General features: G+C 48.3%; 3 non-coding genes across 3 annotated transcripts; 1 reads left to right on the top strand and 2 right to left on the bottom strand.

Moving 5' to 3' along the window:
• Positions 1 to 6712: 6712 nt before the first annotated feature.
• Positions 6713 to 6874, bottom strand: LOC147917427 (U1 spliceosomal RNA). Its single transcript, XR_015551788.1, has one exon. It is a non-coding gene; the product is annotated as a U1 spliceosomal RNA (small nuclear RNA).
• A 2672-nt stretch (positions 6875 to 9546) lies between these two features.
• TRNAY-GUA (transfer RNA tyrosine (anticodon GUA)) lies at positions 9547 to 9636 on the top strand. Its single transcript is given in 2 exon segments — positions 9547 to 9583; positions 9601 to 9636. It is a non-coding gene; the product is annotated as a tRNA-Tyr (tRNA).
• Positions 9637 to 12384: 2748 nt separating this feature from the next.
• On the bottom strand, positions 12385 to 12548 carry LOC147917425 (U1 spliceosomal RNA). Its single transcript, XR_015551758.1, has one exon. It is a non-coding gene; the product is annotated as a U1 spliceosomal RNA (small nuclear RNA).
• Between the last annotated feature and the right edge of the window lie 8810 nt (positions 12549 to 21358).

Here is a 21358-nt window from a genome sequence, read left to right as displayed (position 1 = left end):
AGTGCAAGCCCGGGATCTGAACCTGGGTCGCCAGCAGCGGAGCGCGCGCACTTAACTGCTAAGCCACGGGCCGGCCCGGGGTTATTCACTTTAGCGAATAGTTCTGAGCAGCTACACAGCAGTTTCAAATTCCTTAACTTCTTCTTTATCTTTCTCTAGATTGTCACAAAGGTCTTCCCCAGTAGCAGAGGAGGGGGGTCTGGGGGGCCGGCACAGATAGTTGGCTTCGGTTGGTCATGAATACCCCTTGACTTGGTGGGTCATCTGGTCCCCGATATGCTTGCTCATCCAAGGAGCCAAGTCTAGTTGCAGAATTTCACTCAGCAGCCAATGCACACCCCCATGAGTGGGGCTGTTAACTGAAAACACTGCAGAATACTTCTGTAAACTTCTGCAGGTCTTCCTGGAGCAGGGAAAAAGAAGACTTTAAATGATGACTATCAGCTGGTGAGAAGGGCACCTTGATTCTTATTGTTTCATGTGGGAGTGGGGGCGGGGAGTTGGGGGCTGGGTAGCTTCTCAATGGCCTTAGCTTTGCTGGCAATCTGCACAGGAAGGGCTGGTTTACCTGCATTGAGAAAAGAAAAATGTAGAATTATATGGCAGGTTGGCTTCTTTTCCCATGTTGAATTTATCAGCCAATCTTTTTTGTTTGCCTTTTTCCGAGTGACTGGTACAACAGCTCTCCATCCAGTGGCCTTCACAGGGGATACATTCTTTTATCCAAGTTCTCAATTACTCCCTGATCATGTCTCTCCATCATGTCTGCTGTCCTAACTACATGGTGTGTATGTGATAAGCGACTCTTGGAGGTGAAATCTGGACTGACACAAAGTGGACTCTGGGCTAGAGCTGGAGGCACACAAATCTGTGCCCTCAATGCAGGGATGGCTCAACATCTGCAAATCAATCAATGTGATAGACCACATTAACAAAATGAGGAATAAAAATCACATGATCATCTTAATAGATCTAGAGACAGCATTTGACAAGATCCAACATCCATTTATGATAAAAACTCTGAATAAAATGTGTATAGAAGGAAAGTACCTCAACATAATAAAGGCCATATATGACAAACCCACAGCCAACATCATACTTAATGGCAAAAAACTGAAAGTCATCCCTCTGAGAACAGGAACAAGACAAGGGTGTCCACTCTCGCCACTCTTATTCAACATAGTACTGGAGATTTTGGCCAGAGCAATGAGGCAAGAGAAAGAAATAAAAGGAATCCAAATTGGAAAGGAAGAAGTAAAACTCACCGTTTGTGGACATGACTCTATATATAGAAATTCCTAAAGAATCCACCAGAAAGCTATTAGAAATAATCAACAACTACAGAAAAGTTGCAGGGTACAAAATCAACTTACAAAAATCAGTTGCATTTCTATACACAATTAATGAACTAACAGAAAAGGTCAAAAATACAATCTCATTTACAATCGCAACGAAAAGAATAAAATACCTAGGAATAAATTTAACCAAGGAGGTGAAAGACCTATACACCGAAAACTATAAGACATCATTGAAAGAAATCAAAGAAGACAAAAGAAATGGAAAGATATTCCATGCTCATGGATTGGAAGAATAAACGTAGTTAAAATGTCCATATTACCTAAAGCAATCCTCAGATTCAATGCAATCCCAATCAGAATCCCAATGACATTCTTCACAGAAATAGAACAAAGAATCCTAAAATTTATATGGAACAACAAAAGACCCCAAATAGCCAAAGCAATCCTGAGAAAAAAGAACAAAGCTGGAGGGGGCTGGCCCCATGGCCTAGCGGTTAAATGCGCGTGCTCCGCTGCTGGCGGCCGGGGTTCTGATCCCAGGCGCGGACCCACGCACCGCTTGTCGGACAATGCTGTGGAGGCGTCCTATATAAAGTGGAGGAAGATGGGCACAGATGGTAGCCCAGGGCCAGTCTTCCTCACCAAAAGAGGAGGATTGGTATGGTATATTAGCTCACGGCTGATCTTCCTGACAAAAAATAAAAGAGAACAAAGCTGGAGGCTTCACAATCTCTGACTTCAAAATATAGTACAAAGCTATAGTAATCAAAACAGCATGGTACTGGCACAAAAACAGACACAAGAATTGAAAGCCCAGAAATAAAACCACACATCTATGGACAGCTAAGCTTCAACAAAAGAGCCAGGAACAGACAATGGAGAAAAGAAAGTCTCTTCAATAAGTGGTGTTGGGAAAACTGGACAGCCACATGCAAAAGAATAAAAGTAGACCGTTATCTTACACCATACACAAAAATTAACTCAAAAATCAAAGACTTGAAGGTAAGACCTGAAACCATAAAACTCCTAGAAGAAAATATAGACAGTACACTCTTTGACACTGGTCTTAGCAGCATCTTTTTGAATACCATGTCTACTCAGGCAAGGGAAACAAAAGAAAAAATAAACAAATAGGACTTCATCAGACTAAAAAACTTCTGCAAGGCAAAAGAAACCATGAACAAACCGAAAAGACAGCCCATTAACCAGGAGAAAATATTTGCAAATCATATATCTGACAAGGGGTTAATCTCCAAAATATACAAAGAACTCATACATCTCAACAACAAAAAGACAAACAACCAGATCAAAAAATGGGCAGAGGAAATGAACAGACATTTTTCCAAAGAAGATCTACAGGTGGCCAACAGGCACATGAAAAGATGTTCAACATCACTAATTATTAGGGAAATGCAAATCAAAACTACAATGAGGGGGCCGGCCCCATGGCTTAGCGGTTAAGTGCGCGCGCTCCGCTGCTGGCGACCCAGGTTCAGATCCCGGGCTTGCACTGATGCACTGCTTGTCAGGCAATGCTGTGGTGGCGTCCCATATAAAGTGGAGGAAGATGGGCACGGATGTTAGCCCAGGGCCGGTCTTCCTCAGCAAAAAAAAAAGGGAGGATTGGCATGGATGTTAGCTCAGGGCTGATCTTCCTCACACACAAAAAAACTACAATGAGATATCACCTCATGCTCATCAGAATGGCTATAATGAACAAGATGAGAAATAATAAATGGTGGAGAGGATGTGGAGAAAAGGGAATCCTCATACACTGCTGGTGGGAATACAAACTGGCGCAGCCACTGTGGAAAACAGCATGGAGAGTTCTCAAAAAATTAAAAATAGAAATACCATACAACCCAGCCATCTCACTACTGGGTATTTATCCAAAGAACATGAAATCAACAATACAGAGACTTATGCAACTCTATGTTCATTGCAGCATTATTCACAATAGCCAAGACGTGGAAGCAATCCAAGCGCCCACCGACTGATGACTGGATAAAGAAGATGTGGTACCTATATATACAATGGAATACTACTCAGCCATAAAAAAAGACAAAATCATCCCTTTGCAACAACATGGATGGATTTTGAGGGTATTATGTTAAGCAAAATAAGCCAGACAGAGAAAGACAAACACCGTATGATTTCACTCGTATGTGGAAGATAAACAAACACATGGATAAAGAGAACAGATTAGTGGTTACCAGAGCGGAAGGGTGTGGGGGCGAAAAAGGTAAAGGGGCACATATGTATGGTGAGGGATCAAAACCAGACTATTGGTGGTGAGCATAATGCAGTCTATATAGAAACTGATATGTAATAATGTACACCTGAAATTACACAATGTTATAATCCAATATGATCTCAATAAAATTAAAAAAAATAAAAAATTAAAATCTATGCCCTCAAACAGAGCAGGTAATTTATTACCAGCTAAAGAAGTTGTGCGTTCGTCCCCTTTCCTTCTTCCCAGGAGTTGATTTGAGGCTGGGAGGAATAGAGGGATGCTAGAGGACCAGGGGGAGCAGCAGAGAAAAGAGGAAGAGTGTCCTGCGAAAAAGAAATTGCCATTCTCACATTTCCTCTTCCATTGTTCTCAACCTTTCCTTCTGTCTAGCCAAATAATTTTTTTTAAATAATTTATTTATTTATTTTTCCCCCAAAGCCCCAGGAGATAGTTGTATGTCACAGTTGCAAATCCTTCTAGTTGCTGTATGTGGGACGCGGCCTCAGCATGGCTGGAGAAGCGGTGTGTGGGTGTGCACCCGGGATCTGAACCCGGGCCGCCAGTAGCGGAGCGCGTGCACTCAACCGCTAAGCCACGGGGCCGGCCCCTAGCCAAATAATTTTTAACTTTCCTCTTAGAATGGTATTAATCCTACAAATACCATAATTCATTTGCTTGGGAGGAGGCCCTGCTAAGAACCTCCAAAAATACATAAATTTATCCAAATCAAAGGAACCACCCTCAGGCCATAAGACTTGATTCTCATATGCAGACCCATTCCACATGCAAGAGAGAGATTAGCCATTTAAGAGAAAGACCTGCATGCAACACTTCTGGCTTCCTGTATTTTTCTACCCTCAAAGCTAATAGTGATCCCGACAGGATTTTAGAGCCTGTGTTACCCATGCTTACTCAGTGTCTTGATACTGGAGAGGCTGGCTCCTCCAGGTAGTATTCCAGAAGAGCAGAGAGCTTCAACGGAGAGTTTTTAAAAATAACTTGGGGTCTTTTACCTGACTGTTGTGGGGCCATAAGACTTTTAGCTGGTCCACTCAAATCAAGAACTGCCAGACCAATCCTGTCCTCGTTGCCAGGTTGTTAGGGAAAAGAAATTCTCCTGCCAACCCAGTGAATCCTCTCCACAAAGGAAGAAAGAAGAGAAGTAAACAGTTTCACTGAAAAAGCATTAAACCAGACTGTAATGTGCATCACAGGCAATCCATTAAAGAGATTGCAAAGACAGTGTATTAGTCCGCTTGGGCTGCCATAATAAAATATCACAGAGTAAGGGGCTTAAACAACAGGAATTTTTCTCAGTTCGGGAGGCTGAAAGTCCGAGACCAAAGTGTTGGCAGGTTTGGTTTCTCCTCAGGCCTGTCCTTGGCTGGCAACCATCCCTGATGTCTCTCTTCTTACACGGACAGCAGTCCTGTTGGGTTAGAGCCCAACCTGTATGACCTCATTTAACCTTAATTACCTCCTTAAAGACCCTATCTCCAACTACCGTACATCGGGGATTAGGGCTTCAACATATGAATTTGGGGGGGGACACAATTCATTCCATAACAGTAAGAAATTTTACTCTGTTGTATAGACAGGCAGATACAACTGATTACATGTATGTTCTCAAGAATGTGTTCTCTATAAGAGGACTTGACGGCACCGTTTGCTACGCATAGTTCATCCTAAACTCAACCAGTAATTGGAGTGGCCATCTGTGTTAACTGTCTTTACCCAAAGAGAAAATAAAACTCATATCTTCATGACAAGCAAGTAGCTACAACCTGGACAGACACCTAAGCTAAACTCTCAGTGACAGAGGGAGATGGGGCACTACCTTCCTTCATGTTTACATTCCGAAGAGATGGCTTCAAGGCTCTTACTATGAACATTTCTAAGTTGCAAAACCGGCGAGAGGTTTATTTAGCCATTAATAAGATTTACATATATCTCAAAGGGACAGAACAAAAATTTACAAATTTTTTAAGAAAAAGAGAGAAGAAATCTCTTTCCCTTTGGGCACCAGGAGGAAAAAAAATTTTTTTTCAATTTCATATTTACTCTTACGTTACACGTGTCCCAATGGCTTGGAGCTCAGGGGAGGCCTGGACATACAAGACTTAGGATGGTGAAATGGCAACATTATCAGTGGAGGAAATGTCTATGTCAGGATGGTGGCCCGGAATCTTAAAATACAATCGCAGAGAGTCTCGTTTCTTCCTGGGGACATGTTCCTAGGCAGTCAGGAGATTCTCTCCACGCAGCATCATTGAAAGGTCTTTCTAGATTGGCCAGTCTTGCCTGGTTTTCCAACTCCATTAGAGGAGAGCACAAGTCCCCTGTTTGGGAAGGGCCTCATAGATAGGCCTTCGCTGTCACCACACATCTGTGTCTACTTAGGAGTATGATGACTCACTCGGTCCAGTCCTTCTCAAAGAGCGGGCACTTTGCCCACTGCTGGATGTATAAGTTATGTATGATGTATCCAGATACTCAAGCCGTGAATGTGCCCCAAAAACGTTTTGTTAACTGGCTTGATTGGAGGGATCTTTATAGAAGAAAGGAATCCCTTAACTCTACAGCAAGAGAGCGGTAGGAGTTAACCCCACTATAGAATTTTTTTCTCATCGTCACTATGGTAGGAGTTTGAGTCAATATCAAACTATTTATAGCTGTAAAGATAGTGCTGGTAAACTGCATCCAAACTGGTGGGGGTTCTATCGGACCCTTCCGAGGCCTTGACATATCAGTTACACAATTCCGGGGATTCACATAATGATGCTGTGTCACGCCTCACCCCACAGAGCATTAGCCCTCAAAAACCACCGGGTTTTGACACACCAGCCAGAACGAAAGTGGGACTACTTCGCAAATAACCCAGTTTTCCGTGCCCTCGTTACTAGAATCACCTAAGAAACGCGTGCGCACAAGCTCCCCGGGAGCGAAAGACGGAGTAAGTATCTGTACTGAATCGGTAGAGCAAAAGCATGCGTACCGAAGCGGGATCGGGATCGGGATCAAAAGCACGTTCGGTAACCAATCCCCAGAAGACACCGCGAACGCTGCACTCCTAGAACGAACATCGGGGGCAGAAGCGACGTTGGCGTAAGCAGAACACCCCGAAAACCCGTAGACAGCGAAACGAAGGAGCTTGCTATTTTTGGAAACACAAACAAGCCAGGGGAAAGCGCGAACGCAGTCCCCCACTACCACAAATTATGCAGTCGAGTTTCCCACATTTGGGGAAATCGCAGGGGTCAGCACATCCGGAGTGCAATGGATAAGCCTCGCCCTGGGAAAACCACCTTCGTGATCATGGTATCTCCTGCCAGGTAAGTATGAATTGCTCCGCCCCCCGCGCCCCACACCCTCGCGTGCGCCCCGCTCCTTACTCACGGTCACTTCCCTCGCGCCGCCCGCCGCACTCGCCCCCTCAAGGCCCGGTGCTCCCACCACGCCCACCCGGACCACGACCCCGGCGGCGTTCGGATCTCCACACGCAGGACGCCGCGGCCCGGCCGAGCGGGACCGGCAGGCTCTGCGCGCGCGCTCATCTGCATACGCCACGCCCCTTTCGTGACGTCCGCGGCATCCCGTCTCCCGCTCGGGGACACCGGACCTACGAATCCCCACGGGAGACCCGACGAGTCCGGGACCTGGAGGGGACGCCCGGGAAGACGGGATCTCGCGGCGCCCGCGCCCGGCAGCTGAGGGGGCCCCCCGGGGGCGGGGCGGGGCAGGGCTTTCTCCTTTCAGCGGAAAGGAAGTTTCAGCCCATTTCTGTTCTCGCCTGCTCCAACTCATCCTCAAGTAATCGGACACTCAGGCCAGGCCTTTTTGCCGGCTGACGTGAAGTGCTAAGCCGCCTTAATGAGAAATCGTGCTGATGTTTATTCGCGCTGTCTGTCTCAGTGAAAGCGACACGAAGCGCCTCAGAATGTGTAGAAGCCTAACCTAGCAAGGCTGGAACGAAAACCCAGCGTTCTAAGTTTTGAAGAGAGAAAACCGCGTGAGAGCGCCAAGCGGTCCCCGTCAACCGCGGCCAGGCGGGTGGTCCCCGGGCCCCGGGGTCAGGGTCAGGCGCCCCCGGCCTTCTCCCCTCGTCTCTCCTGCGCCAGCCCGCGCACACAGTGGCCCCGCAGAGTGCCCTCTGGTCCTCTCCGACGCGGACTCGGTGAAAGAGAAACCCAGCAAAGTGGCGAAAACAGATTTTATGCAGTAACTGCTGACCGTGGGGGAAAGAGCGGAGCTCCATTCCGATTCGTGCAGAGGCGACTCGGGCGTTTCGAAGCGAGAATGAGGGAGGGGGCTCAGCAGAGTCCGAGAAGTGAGGGCCTCAAAGGGTTGGTCGGTCCAAAGGCGATTAGGCCAGCGGGGTTTGTCAGCTGGCAGTTAACTGAAGTCAGGATGCCATCCTCCCGGAGGCTGGGAGACGCAGGCCCCATCCTTCCTGATGACATCTCTCAGTCCTTGAGGGAGACACTCCGGAGTCGTAAGAGATCCACATTCACAACTGTAAGCCCTTCTTAATAAATGCTCTAAGAAAGGGAGGTCAGGGGCTATGTAGAACTTTCTCAGGCAGGCATTTTAATGGGCGGCCTAGGGACAGGACCTCATGCCGCCAGGAGCCACGCGAGAGTCTGGTCAGGTCTCTCGGTGCAGGAAACGGTTTGGATGGGTGGTTATGTGCTGAGAGTTCTGTACTTCTCACTTAAGAAATTCTCCGTTTTGTGATCAAACAAGACAGCTCTGCCCTCCCACCCCCACCCCCGGCTCCTGGCCCCTTCTTTTATATTCGGATCTCCTCTTTGATGACATTGCGATTTTGTCCATTCAACAACTGTTTATTGAGCGCGTGCTCTGTGCCGGACACTGTTCAGGAATTTGGGAACAAAAATGCCTCTTGGTGCTCCCATTTTAGTTAGAGAAGAGGGAGGGGGATGGGAGAAAATCGGCAATGGACACAATCGGTAAATTAATTAGTATCTTAGGTGTTAAGACCTATGAAAAAAGAAAACATGCAGGAGGGAAAGGGGATGGGGGATTGCAGTAAGGGGCAGGTTGCTGTGTTAAATTGGGTGGCCAGAAGAGGCCACACTGAGAAGGTGCCATGTGAGCAAAGACTTGGAGGAGGTGAGGGAGTCGGTCGGGGGGCTCTCTGGGGGCGGAGCATCCCCAGCACAAAGATCTGCTACCCAAGGCCCAGGTAGCACTGTGTGTGGAGAACAGCAAGGGGGCCCTGTGTCCAGAGCAAAATTAAAGAGTTGTACACAGGTAAATCAGAGAGGTGACTGGGCGGGTAGGATCGTGAAGGTCTTGTAGACCATTGTAAGGCTTTAAACCTGAGCGAAACAGAAGTTTTGAGCAGAGGAGTGGTTTGATCCGACCCCCCACCCCCCCAAATCACCCTGGCTGCAAGGGTGGCAAGGGCCAGAGCAGAGAGATCAGTGAGGAGATTTGCATAATCCAGGCAAGATGGTGTTGACCTTGAATGATGGCAGAATATGCCACACCAAAAACGCCATTTGGCATATTTTGAACTAAAGGCCCTGGAGAAACAGCAGGTGGCGGGGCGGGTCGCGGCCGCCTACCGGTGCCCATTCCAGTGGGTTCTCCTCCTGTCCTCCGCCGGGTCTCGCCCACTCGACCCCCGCATCCCTTCGCCAACGCCCCTCCCCTGCCCCTCGTCCCCGCCTTCCGGCCGGCGGCGGACCGCTGGCGTCCCCACCCGTACAGAGGGTCGCGGGGAGGGGAAATGAGGCGACAGGTGAGAGCCCGGGCCCCGGCGTCTTGAAGATCGCCGTCCCGGGAGGCCGGGCCACCCGCCAGCCCCCAGCAGCCACGCGCAGAGGATCTGCTCCGCCGCCCGGAGTGGGGCGCCTGGCGGCGAGTGCCCGGCCGTCTTCAAAGCGGCTTCCGACCAACCCAAGGCACGCCGGACCTCGAGCGGTCCCGTGTCGTGGCCTCCACCGTTTCAAGAAAAAGTAACGACCCAGCCGTGGCAGCGTGCACCCTTCGATAGCTCAGCTGGTAGAGCGGAGGACTGTAGACTGGGCAGGCGTGGACATCCTTAGGTCGCTGGTTCGATTCCGGCTCGAAGGAAGTGCCTGACGCTTTTGCGCCCTCAGGAGGGGCACCGCCCCCTGGCTCCCGGACCCCCCCACCTCCCCCCCGCCCCCGTGCCCTCGGAGCATCGTAGCATCCTCTCTCCCACGGGCCAAAGCCAGGAGAGTCTTTTCGAAACACCTACACAGCTTCGAGTGTGCTGTCGCCAGGGGACGCACCCGCGTCTTCTTCCCACGGTCCACAGACACCGTCCCCTCGGCGCCGAACAGTCCCCGGTGCTCCTGCCTTGCCGCGCAGCCCCAACCAGCCCCGCGACATGGCGCGCCCTCTCCACGTTGATTCACCCACCGCCCCCCATCCGGAGCGCCGGCTCTGCCACCACCGCTCTGCTCACCGTTGACAGATCCCTGCCAAACAGGTGGGCAAAGAGGATCTGCCCACGACAAGCCCCGGAGGCTGACGGGCATACAGGCCCTCACAGGGGACAGGGACAATCACGGCATCCTCCAGGAAAACTCTCCCTCTCAGTCTCCGTCTTGGTCTCCTGCTCTCCCTCCGCAAAGGATGGTCACTGTCTCTGTCTCTCCCAGCTGCAGCCTCTCTGTCTCTCTGTCTCATATGGTCTATATATATGCAGACGCAGGGAGACGGGAAACCCTCTTCCCCGACCCGGCTTAATCTGCTCGTGGGACGGAACTGGCCCCTTGAGATTGTCCGAGCCATTGCCAATCGTGCGCTTGCATCGAGGCTGACGCTGCCAGGAGCAAGATGCAGCAGGGCTCCTGGTGGGCTTTGACAGTCACGATGGGAACTCCAGTGGCCCGTTCAGGTTTCCTGCCCGTCTGAGGACAGAGGTGTGGCCCCGGGGAAACCTTGACTTTCACGGGCCTTCGAAGCTGTTCTTGTAGCCGAGGGAGGGTTTGAATTCCTGCTGAAGGAGCAGTGATGGCTCTCACTCTGTACAATGGTGGTAAAGCACCTGTACCGATTCTCCCGCCACATCTGATGGAGATATCTGTGGCTATATCTATATCTGTATCCACACATATACATATACGACAGCGACAGCGCAGACTCAGAGCTCAGAGAGAGCCCTGCGAGTCGGGGGCAACGGGGGCTGGAGGCAGGGAGCGGAAGCGTGGGGACGGGGGTGGGAGGTGGGCAGCTGTCATCATAGAGGGGCACACAAATTCACCTCCTTACATGGGCCACCGGCCCGTGGGTTCTGACCAGTTGGCTAACTCGAGTGCTGGGCCCTTAAGGCTAAATTGGCAGGGCCTGAAGGGGAAGATGCTGAGGCCCAACCAGAGAGCACCCAGGAGGAAAGGGGCTGGGCTTCACCTTGCCCACGCAGCCGGGTTGGGGAGGGGGTGGGTGCAGAGAAGAACGCCAGGGAGTGGCCCTTGCTCTCTTCCCTCCTGTAGGGAGGGAAGTCCAGAGACCCGCTGTCCAGTTGGAGCGCATCACAGAGAGGACTCGCAGCAGAACCGCAATGGGAGTGTGGCGCTCTGAAGCCTCGGGGGGCCAGCCACCGCCCTCCCCTGACCCCTGGGCCCGCTGCTTCTGCCTCTCAAGCTGGAGACTGCGTTTCCCCACAGTCCTCCTCTCCCGGCACGCTGCCCCCGGTCTCCCCTCCGCAGTCTCAGCCTTCCCCACTCTCCCACTGCTAACTGAGATGGGCTGAGCCGGAGTCTGCGGAGTCTCCACCGGTCCGGGAGGGTGTGCCATTGCAGTCTGACAGGTGACCTCCAGGAAGAGACCTGAGCCTCGAATGTCACCATCTGCGGAGACCAGAGGACAGAGACCACAGAAAGAACCTTAGGCCTTCGTTGGATACGGCCCTTGACGGGATGTGGAGGTGTGGAATCCTTGGGAACCTAGCTTCGGGTGCTTTGGGGAAAGAGCTGGGTTTTGGTGACCAGCATAGGCGAGCGTGAGCCCCAGCATGGCCAACCCTCCTGTCTGGGCGTCCCGGGGCGGGGGGCGGGGGGTGCTCTGAGGCCCTGCCCCTCATCCTAGAAGGTGCAGAGGTGCCTGCCGGCCAGTCAGGGAGTGGGGACACTCTCAGTCGAGGGAAGGCCACCTCAGTGCGGCTTGCCGTGCCTCTGTGGGACTTGCGCTGGGTGGGTGAGCGGTCTTGGGTGGTGGGCACACACCAGTTGGGATGTGAAACGTTTGTAAAATACGTGGAGCCAGGGCAAGGAGTCCAACCCGGACATCAGTGTTCTCTGCCCCTCCCCTTCCACTCCAGCGCCTCTCCAGGAAGTCCACAGAACCTGGACCCGTTTCCCGGGGAGCAGAGGCTCTCGGGCCGGGAAAACACAAGCCGAGCCTGGGACATGGAGCTGAGCCAAAAAGGATAGAAACGTGCAGTGAGTGATGCGGTCATGGCAAGCACAAAAAAGTCAGTTTGAAAGGGTTCCCGCGGGCGAAACCAAAGTACTGATAGTAGTGGGTTATACACTCCATCGAATAAAATGAAACTATAAGTAGTTTCGCTTGCATTAAGTACTAATGATACACTTTTGCAATTTTGTAAATAAAACGACTGCACTAGAAGTAAAGCCGTCTCTCGCTCGCTTCAACACGCAACGCGGAAAGCGTTTGGAAGATCCCCCCACTTTCGGTAGGGGACAAAACCACGGCTGGCCACAGCGAGACACAAAGAACAGCGCTCTTCAGCACAACTTGCCGTGACTAGATGCTGTAAGCACAGCAGAAGAGCCGCAAGCGAACTACCCGTTACATAACTCGCCGAGTCTTACGTTAGCACACCAGAATTCTCAGGGGAGAGCGCGAACGCAGTCCCCCACTACCACAAATTATGCAGTCGAGTTTCCCACATTTGGGGAAATCGCAGGGGTCAGCACATCCGGAGTGCAATGGATAAGCCTCGCCCTGGGAAAACCACCTTCGTGATCATGGTATCTCCCCTGCCAGGTAAGTATGAGTTGCCCTTGCCCCCGCGCCCCACACCCTCGCGTGCGTCCCGCTCCTTACACACGGTCACTTCCCTCGCGCCGCCCGCCGCACTCGCCCCCTCAAGGCCCGGCGCTCCCACCACGCCCACCCGGACCACGACCCCGGCGGCGTTCGGATCTCCACACGCAGGACGCCGCGGCCCGGCCGAGCGGGACCGGCAGCCTCTGCGCGCGCGCTCATCTACATACGCCACGCCCCTGTCCTGACGTCCCCGGCGTCCCGTCTGTCCCTGACCCGGGCGACGGAAGTAGAGAGGAGTGGGCGAGATCTGCTGTGACTCTTATGGTTAAAATGAACACTCGTTGGTAGTTTGAAGTTAGGTTGAGGGGTTGCATTTTTCTCGCCGTCGTCTTCGAACCTTTTCCCCGTTGGGAAATCACCGTCTCTTGGGCTAGTCAGCCTGGGCCGCGGTTCCAGTTTGCTTAGCTTACTTTTTCTTTGGCTGCCCTTGGGGCCTCGAGCAGGTGAGGGCAGGTTTGCTTGACCTCTAGGTTTCTCTAGATATGACGCGTTGACTATGTTAAGTGAAAAAAATAAAGTGCAAAAATATATGTAGCATGCTACCCTTAGTCTTGGAAAAATGTGAAAATAAGAACATTATACACAGTCTTGCAAAAAGAAACACAACTGATGAAATTGCCTGCAGGGGTGAAAGGAAGGAGAGAGTGCCGCTTTTCTGAGTGTACCCTTCTATGTAGTTTTGACTTTTGGAACTCGGTGAGTGTTTTATTTTTTTTACTGCAGTAACGTTGGTTTATAACATTGTATAGATTTCAGGTGCACATCATTATACGTCTGTTTCTGCATAGGTGACATCATGTTCTCATGTTCACCACCCAAAGACTAATCACAATCCATCGCCACACACAGGTGCCGAATCATCCCTTTTGCCCTCCCCCCTCCCCTATTCCCCTCTGGTAACCACCAATCCAATCTGGGTCTCTATGTGTTCGTTTGTTGTTGTTTTTGTCTTCTACTTATGAGTGAGATCATACGGTATTTGACCTTCTCCCTCTGACTTATTTCACTTAGCATGATACCCTCAATGTCCATCCGTGTTGTCACAAGTGGCTGGATTTCATCGTTTCTTATGGCTGAGTAGCATTCCGTTGTGTATATATTATACGACATCTTCTTCATCCATTCGTCCCTTGATGGGCGCTTAGGTTGCTTCCAAGTCTTGGCTATTGTGAAGAATGCTGCGATGAACACAGGGGTGCATGTATCTTTACGCACTGGTGTTTTCATGTGCTTTGGATAAACACCCAGCAGTGGAATAGCTGGATCGTGTGGTGGTTCTATCCTTAATTTGTTGAGGAATCTCCATACTGTTTTGCATAGTGGCTGCACCAGTTTGCACTCCCACCAGCAGTGTATGAGAGTTCCCTTCTCTCCACATCCTCTCCAGCACTTGTTCTTTCCTGTCTTGTTAATTATAGCCATTCTGACAGGCGCATGAGGTAATACCTCATTGTAGTTTTGATTTGCATTTCCCTGATGGCTAATGATGTTGAACATCTTTTCATGTGCCTGTTGGCCATCTGTATATCTTCTTTGGAGAAATGTCTGTTCAGGTCTTTTGCCCATTTTTTAATTGGGTTGTTAGTTTTTTCTGTTGTTGAGATGTATGAGTTCTTTATATATTTTGGAGATTAAGCCCTTATCAGATATATGGTTTGCAAATATCTTCTCCCAGTTGTTAGGTTGTCTTTTCGTTTTGTTGATGGTTTCCTTTGCTGTGGAGAAGCTTTTTAGTTTGATGTAGTCCCATTTGTTTATTTTTTCTATTGTTTCTCTTGCCCGGTCAGACATGGTGCTTGAAAATATGTTGCTAAGACCGATGCCGAAGAGCGCACTGCCTATGTTTTCTTCGAGAAGTTTCATGGTTTCAGGTCTTACCTTCAAGTCTTTGATCCATTTTGAGTTAATGTTTGTGTATGGTTGTAAGATAATGGTTTACTTTCATTTTTTTGCATGTGGCTGTCCAGTTCTCCCAACACCATTTGTTGAAGAGACCTTCCTTTCTCCCTTGTATGTTCTTGGCTCCTTTGTCGAAGATTAGCTGTCCATAGATGTGTGGGTTTATTTCTGGGCTTTCGATTCTATTCCATTGATCTGCGTGTCTGTTTTTGTGCCAGTACCGTGCTGTTTTGGTTACTATAGCTTTGTAGTATATTTTGAAATCAGGGAGTGTGATACCTCCAGCTTTGTTCTTTTTTTTTGTGAGGAAGATCAGCCCTGAGCTAACATCCATGCCGATCCTCCTCTTTTTGCTGAGGAAGACTGGCCCTGAGCTAACTAACATCCGTGCCCATCTTCCTCCACTTTATGTGGCACGCCGCCACAGCATGGCCTGACAAGCGGTGCGACGGTGCGCACCGGGGATCCGAACCCGGGCCGCCAGCAGCGGAGCACGCCACAAGACTTAACCGCTGTGCCTCGGGCCGGCGCCTCCAGCTTTGTTCTTTTCTCTCAGGATTCCTTTGGCTATTCGGGTCTCTTGTTGTTCCATATAAATTTTAGGATTCTTTGTTCTGTTTCTGTGAAAAATGTTGTTGGAACTTTGATAGGGATTGCATCGAATCTATAGATGGCTTTAGGAAGCATGGACATCTTAACTATGTTGATTCTTCCAATCCAAGAGCACGGAATATCTTTCCATTTCTTTGTGTCATCTTCAATTTCTTTCAGCAATGTTTTATAGTTTTCAGTGTACAGATCTTTCACCTCTTTGGTTAAGTTTATTCCTAGGTATTTTATTCTTTTTGTTGCAATTGTAAATGGGATTGTATGCTTAATTTCTCTTTCTGCTACCTCATTGTTAGTGTACAGAAACGCAACTGATTTTTGTGTGTTGATTTTGTATCCTGCAACTTTACCGTATTCGTTTATTGCTTCTAAAAGTTTTCTGGTGGATTCTTTAGGGTTTTCTATATATAAAATCACGTCATCTGCAAACAGTGGCAGTTTCACTTCTTCCTTTCCAATTTGGATCCCTTTTATTTCGTTTTCTTGCCTGATTGCTCTGGCTGGGACTTCCAATACTATGTTAAATAGGAGTGGTGAGAGCGGGCATCCTTGTCTGGTTCCTGTTCTTAGAGGCATAGCTTTCAGCTTTTCACCATTGAGGACGATATTAGCTGTGGGTTTGTCGTATCTGGCCTTTACTATGTTGAGGCACTTTCCTTCTATACCCATTTTATTCAGAGTTTTTATCATAAATGGATGCTGGATCTTGTCAGATGCTTTCTCTGCATCTATTGAGATGATCATGAGATTTTTATTCTTCATTTTATTAATGTGGTGTATCACATTGATTGATTTTATGGATATTGAACCATCCCTGCATCCTTGGAATAAATCCCACCTGATCATGGTGTATAATCTTTTAATGTATTGTTGTATGCGATTTGCTAGTATCTTGTTGAGGATTTTTGCATTGATGTTCATCAGTGGTATTGGCCCATAATTTTCTTTTTTTGTGTTGTCCTTGTCTGGTTTTGGTATCAGGGTAATGTTGGCTTCGTAGAATGAGTTAGGGAGCTTCCCCTCCTCTTCAATTTTGGGGAAGAGTTTGAGAAGGATAGGTATTAAGTCTTCTTTGAATGTTTGGTGGAATTCACCAGGGAAGCCGTCTGGTCCTGGCCTTTTATTTTGGGGGAGGTTTTTGATTACTGTCTCGATCTCCTTACTGGTGATTTGTCTATTCAAATTCTCTGTTTCTTCTTGATTCAGTTTTGGAAGGTTGTATGATTCTAAGAATTTATCTATTTCTTCTAGACTGTCCGATTTGTTGGCATATAGCTTTTCATAGTATCCTCTTGTAATCTTTTGTATTTCTGAGGTGTCCGTTGTAATTTCTCCTCTTTCATTTCTGATTTTACTTATTTGAGCCTTCTCTCTTTTTTTCTTGGTGAGTCTAGCTAAAGGTTTGTCAATTTTGTTTGTCTTTTCAAAGAACCAGCTCTTGGTCTTATTAATTTTTCTATTGGTTTTTAGTCTCTATTTCATTTATTTCTGCTCTGATTTTTTTATTTCCTCTTCTACTGATTTTGGGCTTTGTTTGTTCTTCTTTTTCCAGTTCCTTCAGGTACATTGTTAGATTGTTTATTTGAGATTTTTCTTGTTTGTTGAGATAGGCCTGTATTGCTATAAACTTCCTCTTAGAACCGCTTTTGCTGTATTCCATAAATTCTGGCATGTCATATTTTCCTTTTCATTTGTCTCCAGGTATTTTTCGATTTCTCCTTTGATTTCTTCGTCGACCCAATCGTTGTTCAGTAGCATTTTGTTTAACCTCCACATATTTGTGGCTTTTCTGATTTTCTTCGCATAGTTGATTTCTAGTTTCATACCGTTGGAGTCAGAAAAGATGCTTGGTATTATTTCAGTCTTCTTAAATTGATGGAGACTCGTTTTGTGGCCTAATGTGTGATCAGTCCTGGAGAATGTTCCATGGGCGTTTGAAAAGAATGTGTATTCTTCGGTTTTTGGATGGAATGTTCTGTATATATCTACTAGGTCCATCTGTTCTAGTGTGTCGTTTAAGGCCAATGTTTCCTTATTGATCCTCTGTTTGGATGATCTATCCGTTAGTGTAAGTGGAGTGTTCAAGTCCCCTACTATTATTGTGTTACTGTCTATTTCTCCTTTTATGTCTGTTAATAATTCCTTTATATGTTTAGGTGCTCCTACGTTGGGGGCATAGATATTTACAAGTGTGATATCCTCTTGTTGGACTGTTCCCTTGATCATTATGTAGTGCCCTCCTTTTTCTCTTGTTACGGTTTTTATTTTAAAGTCTATTTTGTCTGATGTGAGTATTGCTACCCCAGCTTTCTTTTCATTGCCACTTGCGTGGAGTATCTTTTTCCATCCCTTCACTTTCAGTTTGTGAGTGTCTTTCGGTCTGAAGTGTGTCTCTTGTATGCAGCATATATATGGGTCTTGTTTTTTTAATCCAATCAGCCTCCCTGTGCCTTTTAATTGGAGCATTTAGTCCATTGACGTTTAAAGTAGCTATTGATAAGTACGTACTTACCGTCATTTTTTAACTTGTTTTCCTCGGTGTTTTAGTAGTCCTTCTCTGTTCCCTTCTTCTCTTGCTCTCTTCCCTTGTGGTTTGATGGCTTTCTTTAGTATTTTGTTTGGGTTCCTTTCTCTTAGTTTTTTGTGTATTTATTATAGGTTTCTGGTTTGTGATTACCATGGGGTTCATATACAGTAACCTACGTATATAGCAACCTAAATTAAGTTGATGGTCTCTTTAGTTTGACCTCTATCTGAAAGCTCTACTCTTTAACTCCCCTCCCACATTTTATGTTTTTGATCTCATATCTAACCTCTTTTTTGTGCGTTTGTATCCATTACCCTCTTATCATGGAAATAGATAATTTTTCCTATTTGTGGTCTTTTCTTTCCCCCTTCAATAAATCCCTTTAGCATTTCTTGTAGTCCTGGTTTCTTGGTGACAAACTCCTTTAATTTTTGCTTATCTGGGAAACTTTTTATCCCTCCTTCCATTTTGAATGATAACCTTGCCAGGTAGAGTATTCTTGGCTGTAGGTTTTTCCTTTTAGCACTTTAAATATAGCGTGCCACTCTCTTCTAGCCTGTAAGCCTTCTGCTGAGAAGTCAGCTGATAGCCTTACGGGGTTTCCTTTGTATGTAACTTGTCTTTCTCTTGAGGCTTTTAGGATTCTCTCTTTATCTTTAATTCTGGACATTTTAATTATGATGCGTCTTGGTGTGGGCCTCTTTGGGTTTATCTTGTTTGGGGCTCTCTGTGCTTCCTGTACCTGGATGTCTGTTTCCTTCCTTAGGTTAGGGAAGTTTTCTGCCATTATTTCTTCAAATAGATTCTCTGCCCCTTTGTCTCTCTCTCTCCTTCTGGGACACCTATAACACGGATGTTAGTGCACTTGATGTTGTCCCAGAGGTCCCTTAGACTGCCCTCACTCTTTTAATTCTTTTCTCTTTTACCTGTTCAGCTTGGGTGATTTCTTCTAGTCTTTCGTCCAGCTCGCAGATCCGTTCTTCTGTATCCTCTACTCTGCTTTCGAGTCCCTCTAGTGAAATTTTCATTTCCAGTATTGTATTCTTCATTTCTGATTGGTTCTTTTTTACATCTTCCATTTCTTTGTTGACATTCTCACTGAGTTCATCCATTCTTCTCCCAAGATCAGTGAGCATCCTTATGACTCTTTGTTTGAACTCTCTGTCGGGTAGATTGCTCATTTCTGTTTCATTTAGTTCCTTTTCTGGGGTTTTGTCCTGTTCCCTTACTTGGATCATATTCCTTTGCCTCCTCATTTTGCCTCTTTCCCCGTGCTTGTGTCTATGTATTAGGTAGGTCAGCGACGTCTCCTGATCTTGGAGAGGTGACCTTATATAAGTGATGCCTCCTGAGGCCCGGCAGTGTGCTTCCCTCTCGTCACCAGTTCCGAATGTTCCAGAAGTGACCCCTGTGTGGGCTACGTGTGTCCTTCTGTTGTGGCAGGGTTGCTCTTCCCGTAGGTGCCCAGGGAGGCTGAGCTGTCCCCCTGGCCAGCTGTTGTAACGCTCAGCTGCTTGTAGTTGTTGTGGGCCCTTCAGTGTCTTTATCGGGTGTGGGGAGCCCCAGCACAGTTGGCTGCAAGGTCTAATAGCACATTCCTGTTGCAGTATTTCTATTAAGTGAGAAGGCCCCCAGCGTGGCTGGTTGTTAGGCTCAGGGGCTTATAATTGCTATAAGCCTCCGGCCTTTAGGTCTCTTGTCAGCTCTCTGAGGATTGCAGCTGGGTATGGCTGGCCTCAGGCCCGGGAGCACCCAATTGTTTCAGGCTCTGGAAGGTGGGGCCAATCCCCCATGTGGCTCTTTGAGAAGCACAAGTCTTCGGCAGCTGGCAGGCCCCACCGCCCACAGGGCCACACGCGCGCACACACACACACACACACACACACACACACACACACACACGGGTCAACACAGTCCTGCCCGTGGGTGCGCGTGCCCCGACCTCCTGAAGTGGACCCAGTCTCTCCAAAGCAGGAGCCCCACACACTCCACCAACGCCCCATACTCCCCAGCCGCTCCTTGTGCACGCCCTGCCCCACAGAGGTGGGCCCACTCGCCAGGCTGCGGAGAATCCAGTCACCAATCTATGCAGGCCCACAAGTTGCCTGAGGGCTTGCTGTTGGGTGAGGCCAGTCCCTAGGGTGGGCTGCCCGCCCTGGCTGAGCTGGATTAAGTTGGTGCTCTAGTGCGTGGGGCAGACCTTGGGCTAGCAGGCCCGGGGGAGCCCCCCAATGGCGGCTGCCGGCGCCTGTGTCAGCCCGCCCCCACCAGGTCACAGCCATGGCCGCCGCCAATGTCCCAGTCCCTGGAGAGGTCTCACCTCTCACCGAGATGCACTCAGAGCCCATCAGGTGAGTCTCTTTTCACCAAAGGACCGTGCACCTTTCTTTCTGGTGAATTTAGGTTGCTTTCTGAAACGGGTGAGTTTGCGCGTGGGCCCTTCAAGAGCCGGCGTTAATTTCTTTGTGAACCAGCTTTGCTGGGGGTACTCCCCAGTGTTGTTAGTGGCAAGCAAAGTCAGATATTAGGCCACTCGTCTCGGTTGTGCTGGGTCCAAAATGCCTATAGCGGGCACGCCTCGGCTCAGGGCCCCCACTCCTCCAGGGAAGTCTGGGTGCCCGTGGGCTGCTCCCGGGCGGCTGTAAAGCGCTGCGGCTCGTGAAGGCGGCGTCCTTCCTCTCTAGAAGGGAGTTTCTGCCTCTTCCACCTCAATTAGGATTGTCGTTTGTCGCAGGGGTTCCTCTTATCCAGTTTTCAGTTCTCTCTCAGGGGTAATTTTTCCAAGAGTAGCTGTAAATTGGCTGTGTCCGTGGGAGGTGGTGAGTTCAGAGTCTGCCTACGCCTCCATCTTTCTGGAACTCGGTGAATGTTTTACATTTATTTTTTAAATACAGGGGAAAAGACCCTAACAGAGGATATAAGCATAAATGGACCTAACTGTGTCTCACGTGAATAGCGTAAGCACACTGAAATAGAAAACAATAACCGAGATGACTTTTGAACACAGTACCTTGACTACGAGCATCTTCAAGTCTAAAGACAAGAACTGCAAAGACCGAACTGTCCCACGGCAGGTCTGTTCTTCCCGGTACGGGGCCGTAACAATCCCGTCATAATGTCGTGTGTGTTGCAGGATTGAGCTAATGAGTAAATGCGTGTTGGGAGTCAAGGTTCTCGCTGCTGGAGAAAGGAGATGCAAATATGAAAAGGAGGAGGGCAAGGAGGAACCACCTGGTATTAAGCTGAAAATTGGAATCGAAGATATCAGCATGGGCTCATTGTTTTTAGTAGGTATAGGCATGTGTAGGAAATATAGGTGTTTCCCAGCTCTATCCACTGAAGCGGCCTAGAAGCAAAGACACCCAGTAGCAACGCGCATACCTAGTGCCCTGATCTTGCTTTCTAAATGCCATTCCCCCCTACAAAGAACGGGGGCTCTTTGGAGAAATTGATGATTTTCAGGGGTCAGGGAAGGTACCAGATGAGCCTGGAACATCTTGTGCCAGAAAATAAGGAAATGCTCCAAAATTATACGGACCAGCTTTCATAGGCCCGATCGCAGAATGTCTGAACATCAAGGTAAAGAAAAAGTTATGCATTATAAACAACTGAATAAAATCACAACCATGACTTCATATTGATAGTACATAGGGAAGGAGGGAAAGTTCTTCCTGACAATAGCGTGCCCACTAATAAATGTAGAATGAATGATGGAATTAG

This window comes from Ceratotherium simum, chromosome 3 (genome assembly GCF_057802395.1).
Source record: "Ceratotherium simum simum isolate JZ-2026a chromosome 3, ASM5780239v1, whole genome shotgun sequence".
NCBI classification, from domain to species: Eukaryota; Metazoa; Chordata; class Mammalia; order Perissodactyla; family Rhinocerotidae; genus Ceratotherium; species Ceratotherium simum.
The sequence above is the reverse complement of the archived record's forward strand: the minus strand, read 5'-3'. Positions and strand labels throughout refer to the sequence as shown.